General features: G+C 41.5%; 1 protein-coding gene across 2 annotated transcripts in view; it reads right to left on the bottom strand.

The window, feature by feature from the left end:
• Positions 1 to 13731, bottom strand: part of CDH2 (cadherin 2) — a 242442-nt gene that overhangs the window by 20334 nt on the left and 208377 nt on the right. The gene's annotated exons all lie outside the window — the stretch shown is intronic.

Raw genomic sequence — 13731 nt, 5'->3', positions numbered from 1 at the left:
CAAAACCCTGCTGTTCTATCCCGCTGATTCCCATAACTTGGAGAGGTTAATGATTTGCCCAAGGTCACAGACTCAGACAGTGTGGAAGAGGCAAACAGAGACCAGCAGAGCAAGGAAAGTAACAAACAAAAGCTGTATCTTCAGATACAGAGAGCAGACTTGTGGTGGCCAAGGGGGCAGGGTGGGGGAGGAAGGGGCGAGGAGTTCAGGATTAGCACATGCAAACTACTCTCTACAGGACGGATAAACCACGAGGTCCTACTGTGTAGACAGGCAACTATATTCAATATCCCACTATAAACCACCATGGAAAAGAATATGAAAAAGAACATATAAGTGAGTCACTTTACTATATAAGATAAATTAAACATAACATTGTAAATCAACTAGACTACAAAAAAATTAAAAGCTGTATCTTGTTGTCTGGGCCAGTAAGGAAATGAATAGAAGAGTCTGCTGAACAGGGGGACATGAGGCACTTTAAGAGCCACAAGGGAAGTTCAAGGTAATCATGCTAAGAAGGCATGGGGAACTAGGACTCTGGTCTGTGCATAGCTGGCTAAAGCCTCACTGACTTGTAGTCAGAACCGAGTCTTCACTTGAGTCCAACAGTCTGGCACGTGAGGCACGGGGAGGGGGTTCAAAGTTCCCGGTCCTTTCTCAGCCTCCATGGGTAAGAACCGGGGGTGGAACACAGAGCCAGTTTTGCTACATCCAGGGCAAGGGGCAGTTTAAGTGGAAAATATTCCTTTCACAGTAAGCAGTAGGGGCAAGTAAATTTTCAAATTCCTAAATATATAAGGTAAACATTTTTTTTTTTTAATTAAACTTTTCATTTTGTACTGGAGTATACAGCTGATTAACAACGTTGTGAGTATCTCAAGTGGACAGCAAAGGGACTCAATACACAGATATGTATCCATTCTCCCCTCCCATTCAGGCTGCCACATAATGCTGAGCGGAGTTCTCTGCGCTATACAGTACGCCCTTGTTGGTTTGCTATATTTAAAATGGATAACTGGTAAGGTAAACATTTTGAATGTTTCAAGACTGAGGGACAGAAATAAAAATATTAACATGAAAGTAAATGGACAAAATTCTCAAGGGGAAAAAAAAAGTTACCCGGAAAAGAGCTGACCACGGCATAGGCAAGAAACTCTCAAAAAGGAATGGGAGACAGAAAAGGAGGGCATTATCACCTCACCCTATATAGCTCCTGGCATTAAAAATAATCGAATAAAATAGCAATAAGGTGTCAACACATTACCACACAGCTGCTGAGAGGTAAGTCAAATACCCTTGCAACTTTATGTAAATTACATTACAACCCGATTTTCTTCCCCACTGAGATATGGTTATGATGGTAACTATCTACACAGGTGAACTGCTGTGGAAAACCAAGTTGATTCTCTGGATTATGAAAGCCCCAAAAACAAACAAAAAAAAATTGCTAATATCTTTTCTGGTTTAACTGATAAACCTAACGGAAATAAAATAATTTGGAGACAATATACAGATGAAGGTTCCCCATTCTCAGTTTTCATGCACGTTTGTCTCACTGGAGAACCAGTTTTCCACTCCCCACAATGGAGGGAGCTGAGCCTCCATTAAACACATTTATTGCTTCTGCTTCCCTGGTTTACTGTTCATGCTACTCTGCCTGGTGGTCCAGTGGTTAAGACTCTGCATTTCCAATGCAGGGGGTGTGTTTGGGGAATAAAGATCCCACCCGCCGAGGGACACAGCCAAAATTATATATATATATATATATACATACACACATACATATATGGTTATATTTAAAAAATAAATATAATAAAAACTTTATGGGTAAAACTGTTCCAAAAATATGGAAAGTGAAGCTGTGAAAGAGGTGCTGCTGAAAAAAAACGAGGATATGGCTACACAGAGCATTTCCAGCAGACTTGAGGGCTTCCTTCATAGTTCAGTTGGTAAAGAATCCTTCTGCAATGCAGGAGACCCCAGTTTGATTCATGGGCTGGGAAGATCCCCTGGAGAAGGGAAAGGCTACCCACTCCATTATTCTTGGGCTTCCCTTGTGGCTCAGCTGGTAAAGAATCTGCCTGAAATGTGGGAGACCTGGGTTCAATCCCTGGGTTGGGAAGATCCCCTGGGGAAGGAAAAGGCTACCCACTCCAGTATCCTGGCCTGGAGAATTCCGTGGGGTCACAAAGAGTCGGACACGACTGAACAACTTTCATTTTTACTGTCAACAGGGGCTTCGAAAAGATGATGCTTCTTCAGAAATTTGAGATTAATTTTTATTCTGTGTTATAGTTTCCCATTCTTTCCATGTCATTCAGTGACAGCCCTATTACATGGACAGATTTTCTTAACCCTTTCACGTACCATGTATCTTGGGAGACAAAAAGTGTAACCTTCCAAATGCATCTTCAGTAATATTTTTACCCCAAGCCCCAACTTTACAAAAAACAAAAATGCCATCACCCTGATAAGGTCAAAGTCATTCTATCTTCTCAGGACCTATTATTCGAGCTTGGAGGAAATCTAAAAATAGGTAATGAAGTAATGGCAATATTTGGTTGGGATACGGTGACAGAGCAACCAAGTCCTTCACTTGTTTATGTCACATTGGTTTGGAATTTCCTTTGTTTTAAGATAAATGCAAACATAAAATCAATACAGAAAAGGGAGCTTCATGTTGTGACTTTTAAAAAATGGATTCTAAAACCAGAGAATCTAGATTCAAATCCTGGCTCTCTCCAATCTAACTGAGTGACTTAGATGGATTATATACATTCCCTGTGCTAACTTACAGAGTAGTCAACCTTTGGACAAAAAAAGTGAATGAAGACTTTATTAACAGAAAAAGTCTACAGCAGAGATCAGCTTTTTCTGTAAGGACTTAACAGTAAATATCTGAGGCTTTGGGGGCCATAGAGTGTCTGTCAAAATATTGGGTTGGCCAATGGGTATACACACGGAGGAAACCAGAATTGAAAGAGACACATGTACCCCAATGTTCATCGCAGCACTGTTTATAATAGCCAGGACATGGAAACAACCTAGATGTCCATCAGCAGATGAATGGATAAGAAAGCTTTGGTACATGTACACAATGGAGTATTACTCAGCCGTTAAAAAGAATTCATTTGAATCAGTTCTGATGAGATGGATGAAACTGGAGCCGATTATACAGAGTGAAGTAAGCCAGAAAGAAAAACACCAATACAGTATACTAACACATATATATGGAATTTAGAAAGATGGCAATGACGACCCTGTATGCAAGACAGGAAAAAAGACACAGCTGTGTATAACGGACTTTTGGACTCAGAGAGAGAGGGAGAGGGCGGGATGATTTGGGAGAATGGCATTCTATCATGTATACTATCATGTAAGAATTGAATCGCCAGTCTATGTCTGACGCATGCTTGGGGCTGGTGCATGGGGATCACCCACAGAGATGTTATGGGGAGGGAGGTGGGAGGGGGTTTCATGTTTGGGAACACATGTAAGAATTAAAGATTTTAAAATTTAATTAAAAAAAAAAAAAACAAAAGTTCGTTCAGATTTTTCAGTACTATTTTATAGGAAAACCCAGAATGAACTTTTCTGCTAACCCAATCCTTCAACTCTGCTGGGGCTGTGTATTAGTAGCCATAGACAGTATGTAAACTATGGACTTGGTGCAAGGCTATGTTTCAATATAACTTTACTTACAAAAACACACAGTCGGTAGATTGGGCCAATTGGTAGAACTCTGGCATATTCACCACTTGGTATCTTAGGTGCTGGTTTCTGGTTTTATTTTTTGTTTGCTTTTGTACATCTAACACGTACTTGGCATACAAATCTTTGCTACTTTATCATTGGGTAGCTTTCCATATCTCTTAAACCAAGTGTGATATGAATATTAAGATGAATTACATAAAATATGATGTTCATTTATGTGAAGTGATCAGGGTAGCAAATAAAAATTCACATGCAAATCAAGTCCATATTAAAAATACTGAGTGCCCAGTAGGGAATGGATATCAGCCAGTTCAGAACATACGTTGTCTGTAGCCTACCACTGTGAGGCACCTGGCCAGGAAGGTTTTTGAAAACAGCATGGAAAAGGGATGGCAGTGTGCTAACCCAAATTCCTGGTGAAACTTTCCTCTGGTGAAATCAGTGTCACTCTTTCAATAACTAATATATTCTGGTGTTTGCAGGTGGGTATGAATGGATGAATAACTTGGGAACACATTTAACAGAGTGTGCTTCAGCCAACAATGAAAATGCTGAAAGTGGTCTCCATAGGTATGTCCAGAGTCAGCCATCTGTTAGTTAGTTTGCTTATAAAGCAGAAAGATTTTGTAAAGCAGTTATTTCAAAGGATCAAATGTAGCAGTTCTATTCTCTGCTTGAGTCAGAGGGTTGGGCTTGGTTGCTCACACTGGGGGTAGGTCCCGAGATTGGCGGGTAATCTTTAGAGACCATCTTGGCTCAAGCAGAGATCTCTGGTCTCAGGGAACTGGCTGGTTTGGTCTCCAGGTGCTCTCTTGTACCTGTGCCTCATTCTTCTGTCTAGGCATCCAGCCTGGATTTTAGACTTCAGTACCTGTTGCCCAGACTGTACCTCAGATCTCTTAACAACTTGGCTGCTCATATTGTTTCTCCAGATTCTACGTTTGTCAATGTCAAAATGTGCTCCATTTTGTAAGGCATGCTTAACAAATTAATTAGGTCTTACTCTTTGCCTGTTCTAAGGCAAGATTAGCAGTGGACATCTAACAAGCTGAGGCTAAGTGTTCAGCCTCACTGGTTTTATCTAGTAGTATCTGCCTGGAATAGGCCAGCAAGAGTAAATAAAACATCTTTCATCTGACCTCTATACCAGCCCACACAAGAGCTGGGCCTCTCCAGTCACATGGACCTGGGTGTGAAAACTGGACTAATGCATAGGTTTGTTGGGAAGATTATAAAAGACACATCAACTGAGAGCAGAGCCCAGTGCCTGACACAGAATATGTAATAAACAAGTATGTAATGAATCACAAGTATTTAATGAGTCACAAGTATTTATGAACATGATCATCATTTCCTGAAGGCATTAGAGATTTCAAAAAAAATGAGAGCAAAGTTATCAGGCTACAATGGTTCAATGAACCCTGTAGAAAGACTTGCAAACTAAGAGATTCCAGAAGAGGGCCCAATGCACAAACATTCTATGTATCAGTGCCTGCCAGGTGCCAACTGTCCTAGAGAGTGGAATAAAAAATGAATGGGACAATTTCCTGGTCTCATGGGGTTTAAGGTCAGGACCAGGGCTGCACATAAGATCTCAAAATAGAGGCAGACAGAGCATGTTGCTAGAGTGCAGAGCAGACCCACTTGATTCAACCTGAGACCCCCAAGAGAAGATGTCCTGAGATGGAATCTTGGTGGCTGGCTAGGCTGGGAAAGACCTTGAACTGAGCCACGAAGGTGGGAAATAGCATGACACAGGTTAGATGTATAGGAAGTTCAACTGTACTACGATTTAAAAGGCAAGGTGGAGGATCAATGAGAAGAGAAACTAAGTCATCACCCCAAAGAGTCCCTCTTCCTCAAAGCCAAACCTGGAGTCGCAGGAACTGTGGGTTCTTTCTCCATTTCAGGAGCTTCAGCTCTGTTGAGAGCGCTTTCAGTGTCATGGAGATGCTGGGGATCTGATCTACTGAAGTACTGAGCCTAATTCCGAGAAATCATGAAAGACACTAATTTCACTGGGAAAACAGTTCAATTGACACTCATATGGCAATCATATCTTCTTTTTTTTAAAGACCCTTTTTTCTTTGTTTCTTTCCTTTTTGGATACGGACCATCTTAAAAGCCTTTATTGCACTTGTTACAATATTGTTTCTGTTTTAAGTTTTGGTTTTTTGGCCGTAAGACATGCGGATCTTAGCTCCCCCACCGAGGATTGAACCTGCACCCACCCTACATTGGAAGGTGAAGTCTTAACTGCTGGGCCATCAGGGAAGTCCCAGCAGTCACAACTGAGTCTCTTGGGTTTCAGAATCCTGGGCCACTAAAAAGAGCCCCTGTCACGATGCCCTCTTATCCTGAAATGTGATTCCTCACACTGCACGTCTGGGTCTCAATCAAGGAGACTTTAATATCCCCATGGTGTATGGACACCAGGTAGGCGAGACCTTCTCTCCCTGGATTTGGGTGAGCCTGACACACCCTGTCCCATTTTCCTTAGCTGCTGGACCTCCTGGATCTCCTCTGTGTCCAGAGACCCCCTTCTCCCTGACACATCTGGATGAGTCAGATGGATTCTATGGATCTAGAACCTGCTGCGTAGTTACTGTGAGAAACACTACTCTCACAGAACCTCAGAAGAGATTCTCTAACCTCAGGAATCCAATCAGGGTGGGCAGTGCTTTCCAGTTGGTCATCAAACACATTTATTCTTTTGAAGAAGTACTTAAGTTATTCATGGACTTCCCAGGTGGCTCAGTGGGTAAAGAATCTGCCTGTAATGTGAGAGACATAGGTTTGATCCCTGGGTTGGAAAGATCCCCTGGAGGAGGGCATGGCAACCCACTCCAGTATTCTTGCCTGGGAAAACCCATGGACAGAGGAGCTTGGTGGGCTACACTCCATGTGGTCGCAAGAGTCAGACATGACTGAGCGACTAAACACAACTGTGAGTATTATAATACATATTCAGTATATGTTTAATCTAAGAACAACCATAGTTTGTTTAATCTAAGAACAACTATGTTCTTTAACATAAGAACAACAAGCTTTAAGTCTAAGCTTTAAAGAGCAGGAAATTACCACTTACTGTTTCCCATCCTGGGGCTAGAAGGGGATGGTTCTAGAAGCAGTGTGAGTTATCAGTTGGTTATACTGTACATTCACCCTGATTTTATTAGTGATGATGATATGGAAGGAACTAGATAGGAAGATCATTAAAAAGGATACAGTGTCTGCAACCAGTCCCACCGGCCAAAAGGGCACTGAAGGACATCTACTAATGAGGATAATTAAGCATGACTTGATAACCACCCAAAATCCCGCTGGTTCCAGCAGTGAAGCAGATAAAGCAGGGACCTCACCCTCTGAAAAGAGACTGGGCATTATACTGAGTCTGTGCAACTGCCAAAGTCACTGTGAGGAAATAATGGTTGTGTTCAGAGCCTGTCCAATGCCAGTCTCAAAGATGGGCCCGACCTAGTCTCCTGACTATGGAAACTAGAGGGGAGTTTCCACATACTAAAAGTCCACCGAACTTAAGACAAGGAAGAAAAATATAGAGGGCTTTGTTTGTTAGTCTGTTTCATTTCTCTTTTCTTGGGCTTTATATTTTCAGTATTTTTGTTAGAGAAACTAGCAACCTGTGTTTGGGCACAGAAATTAAACAGAGATGGTAATCAACAGCAGGGAAGATAAAGGCTCCCTTGTAAAGGACTGTTTTGCTTTGTTTTCTTTCTAAGCAGTTAGCTCCTTTAGGATACTTCCTCTTGGCAGCAAGAATAAGGATCTTGGCTAAGCCAGCTTTAAACTAGGAATCCCACCCTCCTGGCTACAGCTGCTGCAGACCTGCCTTCCTCTATAGCCTCAAGCCTCCACCGACCACCTCCACTGACCTCTGAGACCTTCTCATCTTTGGATGCTGATGATTTTGTAAGACTGTCTGGCTGAGATGTCCAGGAGACCACAGCCTGATCATGACAAGCTGTCTGCTTCCTATAGCACAGGCTCCAGTCACATCACAAGGTAACACCCATGCTCCATAAAATACCAGTTATGTGTAGTAAAAATCGACCAAAACTTGTCTAGAATGTAACATGGCACCATTTCCATTTCCAAGGCTCACTCTTGTAAAGAAATAATGTCTTAAAACAAAACAAAACAAAAAAGTTTGAGCCAAAGTCTGTTGCCAAGAAGGCTTAATGCATGCTTCAAAGAAATAGCATTTCTAACAGGAAGCCACTTGTGAATTACGGACAATCGTATACAATATATTTCACAAAACTGAATTTCTCAGGAACCGACAACGATTTTCAGATTTAAAAGCAATGGCGTCTTATTTAGAACTTGGAGAAGCATTTGGCATAAATTCACTGAGAAAGTAAGAGTACTAAATAGAGGGTGTTTTTTTTTCTTAAGGAAAAAAGAAGTAAATGATAAAATCTACCCAAAACTTTAAAAGACAAACCTTGATGGATTCAGTTGGAGAAATCATCCTAACAGACAGAAAGATACATTAGAAAGCTATAGTGATGAAAATAGCATGGTACTGGCCCAAGAGCAGACAAACAGGACAAACAGACTAAGAAAACACAAACAGATATGGAATCTTCCACATAGACTCACATGTATGAAACTGCCTGCTTTATGACAAATGAAGCCCTCCCATGCAGTGGGGGTGGGTTATCTGTCTAATAAACACTACTGGATAGCCCTCTAAGAAGATAAGACACCCCTAATCCATAACTTATACCACATGAATAATCCACTACAAACGGACTACAGATTTAATATGAAGGTTAAACAATAATTCAAGAAGATTTTATTTAATTTTTTTTTAGGGAGGGATTCATTAGCTCAGGGAGATAAAGTTTTCTTAAACAGGTATAAATGCACTAACTATAATGGGAAAAATGGACAGATCAGACTTCATTAAAATTAAAAACTTCTTTTCATGATAAGGTACCAGTAAGAGAATAAAAAAGCTACAGATCAAAAGATATTTATAAGACATTTATCTGACAAAGAACTGATATCCATAATATACAAGGACCTCCTACAAATCAATAAGAAGATAACCCTATAGAAAAGTCAATAAATAAGCTGAACAGAAACTTCAAAAAGAAGATATAAAAATGGCAAGTAAGTTGGTAGGAACATCCCAATTAAATCACAATGAGGCACACACCATCAGAATGGCTAAAATTTTGAAAGACTGAGAAAAACCCAAGTGCTACTGAGGATGCTGGGCAATTGGAATGCTCATGCAACTCTGTGGCCGGGGGAGGCGTACACTATATAATCACCTTGAAAAACTGCCAAGACTGTACAGAGCCTGCACATATATGCAAATTCCAGGGCCTAGAAATTCAACCCCTGAGCACATACCAACAGAAATGCACCAAAATACATGCCTAAGAACATTCACGGCAGTTTTATTCATAACTCAAAACCAAATCCACTCAAATGTCCAATTTTAGTAGAAATGATAAATATGGTTAAATATCACAACAGAATAGTATTTGGCAATGACCAAAAAATGAATTACTTCCAAATGTAGCATGGATGAATCATACAGATAAAACTGAGTAAAAGAATCCAGACAAGAGAGTACCTACTGTATATGACATTCATTTTTATAATAAAATCCAAAACCAGGTAATGTTGATCTATGCGATAGAAATAAAAACTACTGGTTACTTTTAACTGAGAGCATATTGCCTGGAAGTAGGGTACACAATAAGTTTCTGGGCTGAGGGAAATATGCTCCTTTTTAAAGATTTTTTTGATGTGCACCATTTTTCAAGTCTTTACTGAATGTGTTACTATATTGTTTCTCTTTTTATGTTTTGGTTGTTTGGCCATGAGGAATGTGGGGTTTTATCTTCCTGCACCAGGGACTGAATCCACACCCCCTGCATTGGAAGGAGAAGTCTTAACCACTGGACCGCCAGGGAAGTCCTAGAAACATGTTTTGTTGACATGAGTGATGGTTCTACTCTTAAACCTGGAGGAAGCCTTCTGCTTCTGGCTGGGATGAAAAAAAAAATCATGAGATTATTATTCATACTCTAATGCTAAGAATGAGCCCAATATGTTACTAAATCACAGATTTCTGAGACTATCAGATAGCTGAGAGCATAATGAGATCTAACCGAATGAAAATAAGGAAACTAATAAGCCCTTTCTAGAAGAAAGATCTATAGTTGCTTTTATCCCTGGAGGAGGAGTGAGAAGAAGTGTCATTAAATGATGGAAGGACAAATCACCTTGACTTTGAAGGAAGCTTTAGTGGTCATGAGTGCACAGGCATGATGGAGTCACCTCCTTGGGGAAGCTTTACCCTCCACCAATCCTTCCCACAGGCCTTTCTTTATCCCACAGGCACGAGCAAGTCCACCAAAGGATGGGTGCATGGCCATGGATCTGTCATGCTAAAGAGGGATCTGATAATTTCCAAAGAGCAGGAAAGTGAAAGTGAAAGTCGCTCAATCGTGTCCAAGTCTTTGCGACCCCATGGACTATATAGTCTTTGGAATTCTCCAGGCCAGAATACTGGAGTGGGTAGCCTTTCCCTTCTCCAGGGGATCTTCCCAACCCAGGGATCAAACCCAGATCTCCCATACTGCAGGTGGATTCTCTACCAGCTGAACCACCAGGGAAGCCCAGGAAATCAACCCTGAATGTTCTTTGGAAGGACTGAAGCTCCAATACTATGGCTACCTGATGCGAAGAGCTAGCTCACTGGAAAAGACCCTGATGCTGGGAAAGGTTGAGGGCAGGAGCTGGAAAGGGAGACAGAGGTTGAGCTGGTTGGATGGCATCACAGCTCAATGAACATGAGTTTGAGCAAACTCTGGGCAATAGTGAAGGACAGGGAGGTCTGGCATGCTGCAGTCCAAGGGGTCACAAAGAGTCGGTCATGACTGAACGACTGACTGAGCAAGAACAACAAAGAGCAGATGGAGTGTGTGTCTAAAGACAGGACATTCATGAGAAGGCGAGTGATGATTATGACCTAAGTGGAGGCAGTGGCCTTGATGATGGTGAAAGTGAATGGATTTCATGAATCATTTTAGAGGCAGAGGAGACAGAACCTTTGGTGTAGCCTTCCAATGCTGCATATTTTATTCCACTATTATGAGGCAAAAATTAGACTGAATTAAGAATCCATTACCAATTGCGTCACAATCTTCTATAATGAGAACTGCAAATGGGAAACGTAACAGGACCAGAAGTGGGCGGAAGATCTCAATCTGGACTAAAATGCCATCAAGGAACCAAGAGGCAGCAACAACAAAAAATGCGACAAGATGTCCAGGACTATTTCAATAAAGAGATGATTTTAAAAAACTTTAAAAAGGAACCTCCCTGGTGGTCCAGTAGTTAAGAATCCACCTGCCAATGCAGGGAACATGGGTTTGATCCCTGTTCTGGGAACTAAGACCCTTGGGGCAACTAGCCTTTGAGCTGTAACTACTGAAGCCCATGCACCCTAGAATCTGTGCTCCGTAAGAGACGTCACTGCAATGAGAAGCCCTTGCACTGCAACTAGAAAGTAGCCTCTGCTCGCTGCAACTAGAGACAGCCCGGGCAACGGCAACAAACACCCAGCACAGCCAAAGATAAAATAAATAAATAATTATTAAAAAAGATCATGAGCCACTGAGGTCAGTACAGAGAGAGTTCCAGAAAAGTCCTTGGTCTTAAGAAAGGGTGTAGGAAGAAACACATTCGTGTCCAAGAGTTGATCTGGCAGCAAGGAAAACTTTCAGGGTCACATAAAGAAGACGTTGAAGATTTATGATGAGTTTTAATAAATCTGGCAATAGGTAAGTTTTACCATTTGATATCAAGCATCAATCGAAGTGGATAAAGTGAGGAAAGGCCATGTCCCGGGGTACATGGGTTCTCAGTTCCTGAGCAGGGATCAAACCCACATCCTCTGCACTGGAATCTTGGAGTCATAACCACTGGACCGCGAAGGAAGTCCCAGTAATGGAAGTTAGTCTTTTCTAGAATAACTATGATAATAAAACTTCATTAAACAATTTCTTAAAGTCATTGGTTGGGAGGAAGGGGGGAGAAAAAGCCAACTCAGGTGACATCAAGTGCCCTGGTCCAGACGTTTAGATGCTGAGAAATATCTTGCTTCTTGATTCTATGCAGTCATGACTAGTGTCCTTCTACTTATTGCCATTTCTACCGAAACTCCATGGAGTTGGGTTTAGGTTTATGCCTAGAAAATTATGTACAGTGACATGAAAAACACAATGCTGCAAGAAGAAGATTTACGAGATAATGTGATCAGATAATGTTTGCTGTTCTTGAACATAGCTCAGAAAAGTGAAAGGACAGATTAATGAGGGATTAAGCCAAACATGAATTTTAATATCCAAAGACATTCATAAGCAAGAAACCCTGGGGCATATTTATAGAGCCACTTTAATTAGTCAGTATTCAAAACAGCTTTACATACGAGTCAAGTTTTCAACAGATTTGAAATATGCAGCTTTCCTAAATGAGAGAGTCGAGGTATTGTAAACCAAGCACGGAACTGGATATCAGAGGATTGTGGGCTTGACTTCTGATTCTGCCAGTTACAGACCTAGAGAGTAAATTGCAAAACCTGTTCAAATGGAAAATGGAAAACTCTGATGGGCCCACCACCAAGATGAAACACAACAATGGGTGTGAATGTACTTTGTATAACAGAGAGGGATACATTATATCCTCAAAGGAGTAAAGAAGAGAAAGAGAACTCATGCTCATGAAATTTGCTCTTTTTCAAGTTAAGAGTCCTACCACTAATATCTAGACAGGGTACCTTGAATTTACTGATAATGACTCAAGATCCAAGGATTCTGGGTTCTTCACCCAGCTGCAACCCCAACACTTGTATTAGCAAATGGACATGAGAGGTAACAAATGTACCTAAGAAATACCAGTCACAGTGATCGCTCATGGTTCATACTCATCTCTCTCAGATAATTTCAAAAGGAACTAGATAAGAGCAGTGGGTTTAGACAGTAACATCAAATAGACCTGGATTCAAATCCTACCTCTATCACTTCCCAGTTTTATGAGTTTACAGAATCCTGCCAGGGCTTCGCAGGTAGGGCTAGTTGTACAGAACTCACCTATCAGTGCAGAAGGCATAAGAGACTTGGGTTCAATTCGTAGGTCAGGAAGATCCCCTGGAGGAGGGCATGGCAATTCACTCCAGTATTCTTGTCTGGAGAATCCCATGGACAGAGGAGCCTGGTGGGCTCCTAGTCCATAGTGTCGCAAAGATTCAGACACAACCGAGAGACTGAACATCATCTCTAGGCTCTGTTTTCTAACACGAAAATGGAGATGGTCACTGTACGGTATGACAGGTTTCAAAGATTTAAGAGATAACAGCATTTAATGTACTTAGCAGAATGCCTGGTGTGCATTAATAGTACTGATCTTTGGTATCTAAAATGTTGCTTCCCAGGAGATGAAATTTTTCACTTTCCACCTACTGGTCATTCCCATCCTTGAACAGGGAGGCAGTTCCTTATACACACACAGAAAGTCATGTTATTTTACAGCCAGTCATGAGCTCAATGTTTACTGTGCTCAATGACTTCAGTCGTGTCCAAGTCTTTGTGACCCCATGGACTATAACCCAACAGGCTCCTCTGACCGTGGGATTTTCCAGGCAAGAATACTAGAGTGGGTTGCCATGCCCTCCTTTAGGGATTTTTCTGACCCAGGGATTGAAACTGCATCTCCTACAGGCGGATTCTTTACTGATGAGCCACCAAGGAAGCCCCAATGTTTATTAAGCAACTACAATATAAGCCAGACCCCATGACAGACATCACGGATACAGACGTGAACTAGATATTGTCTCTATCTGCGTATATTTCTCAATAATGTAAGACTCGTGGGAATCCCCTGGTGGTCCAGTGGTTGGGACTCTGAGCGTTCACTGTTGTGGCCTGGGTTCAACTTTGGCTGGGGAACTAAGATCCCACAAGCCATGTG

The sequence above is a fragment of the Capricornis sumatraensis genome, chromosome 21, assembly GCF_032405125.1.
Source record: "Capricornis sumatraensis isolate serow.1 chromosome 21, serow.2, whole genome shotgun sequence".
Lineage (NCBI taxonomy): Eukaryota > Metazoa > Chordata > Mammalia > Artiodactyla > Bovidae > Capricornis > Capricornis sumatraensis.
Note: the sequence above shows the minus strand (reverse complement) of the source record. Positions and strands in the feature narration are given on the sequence as shown.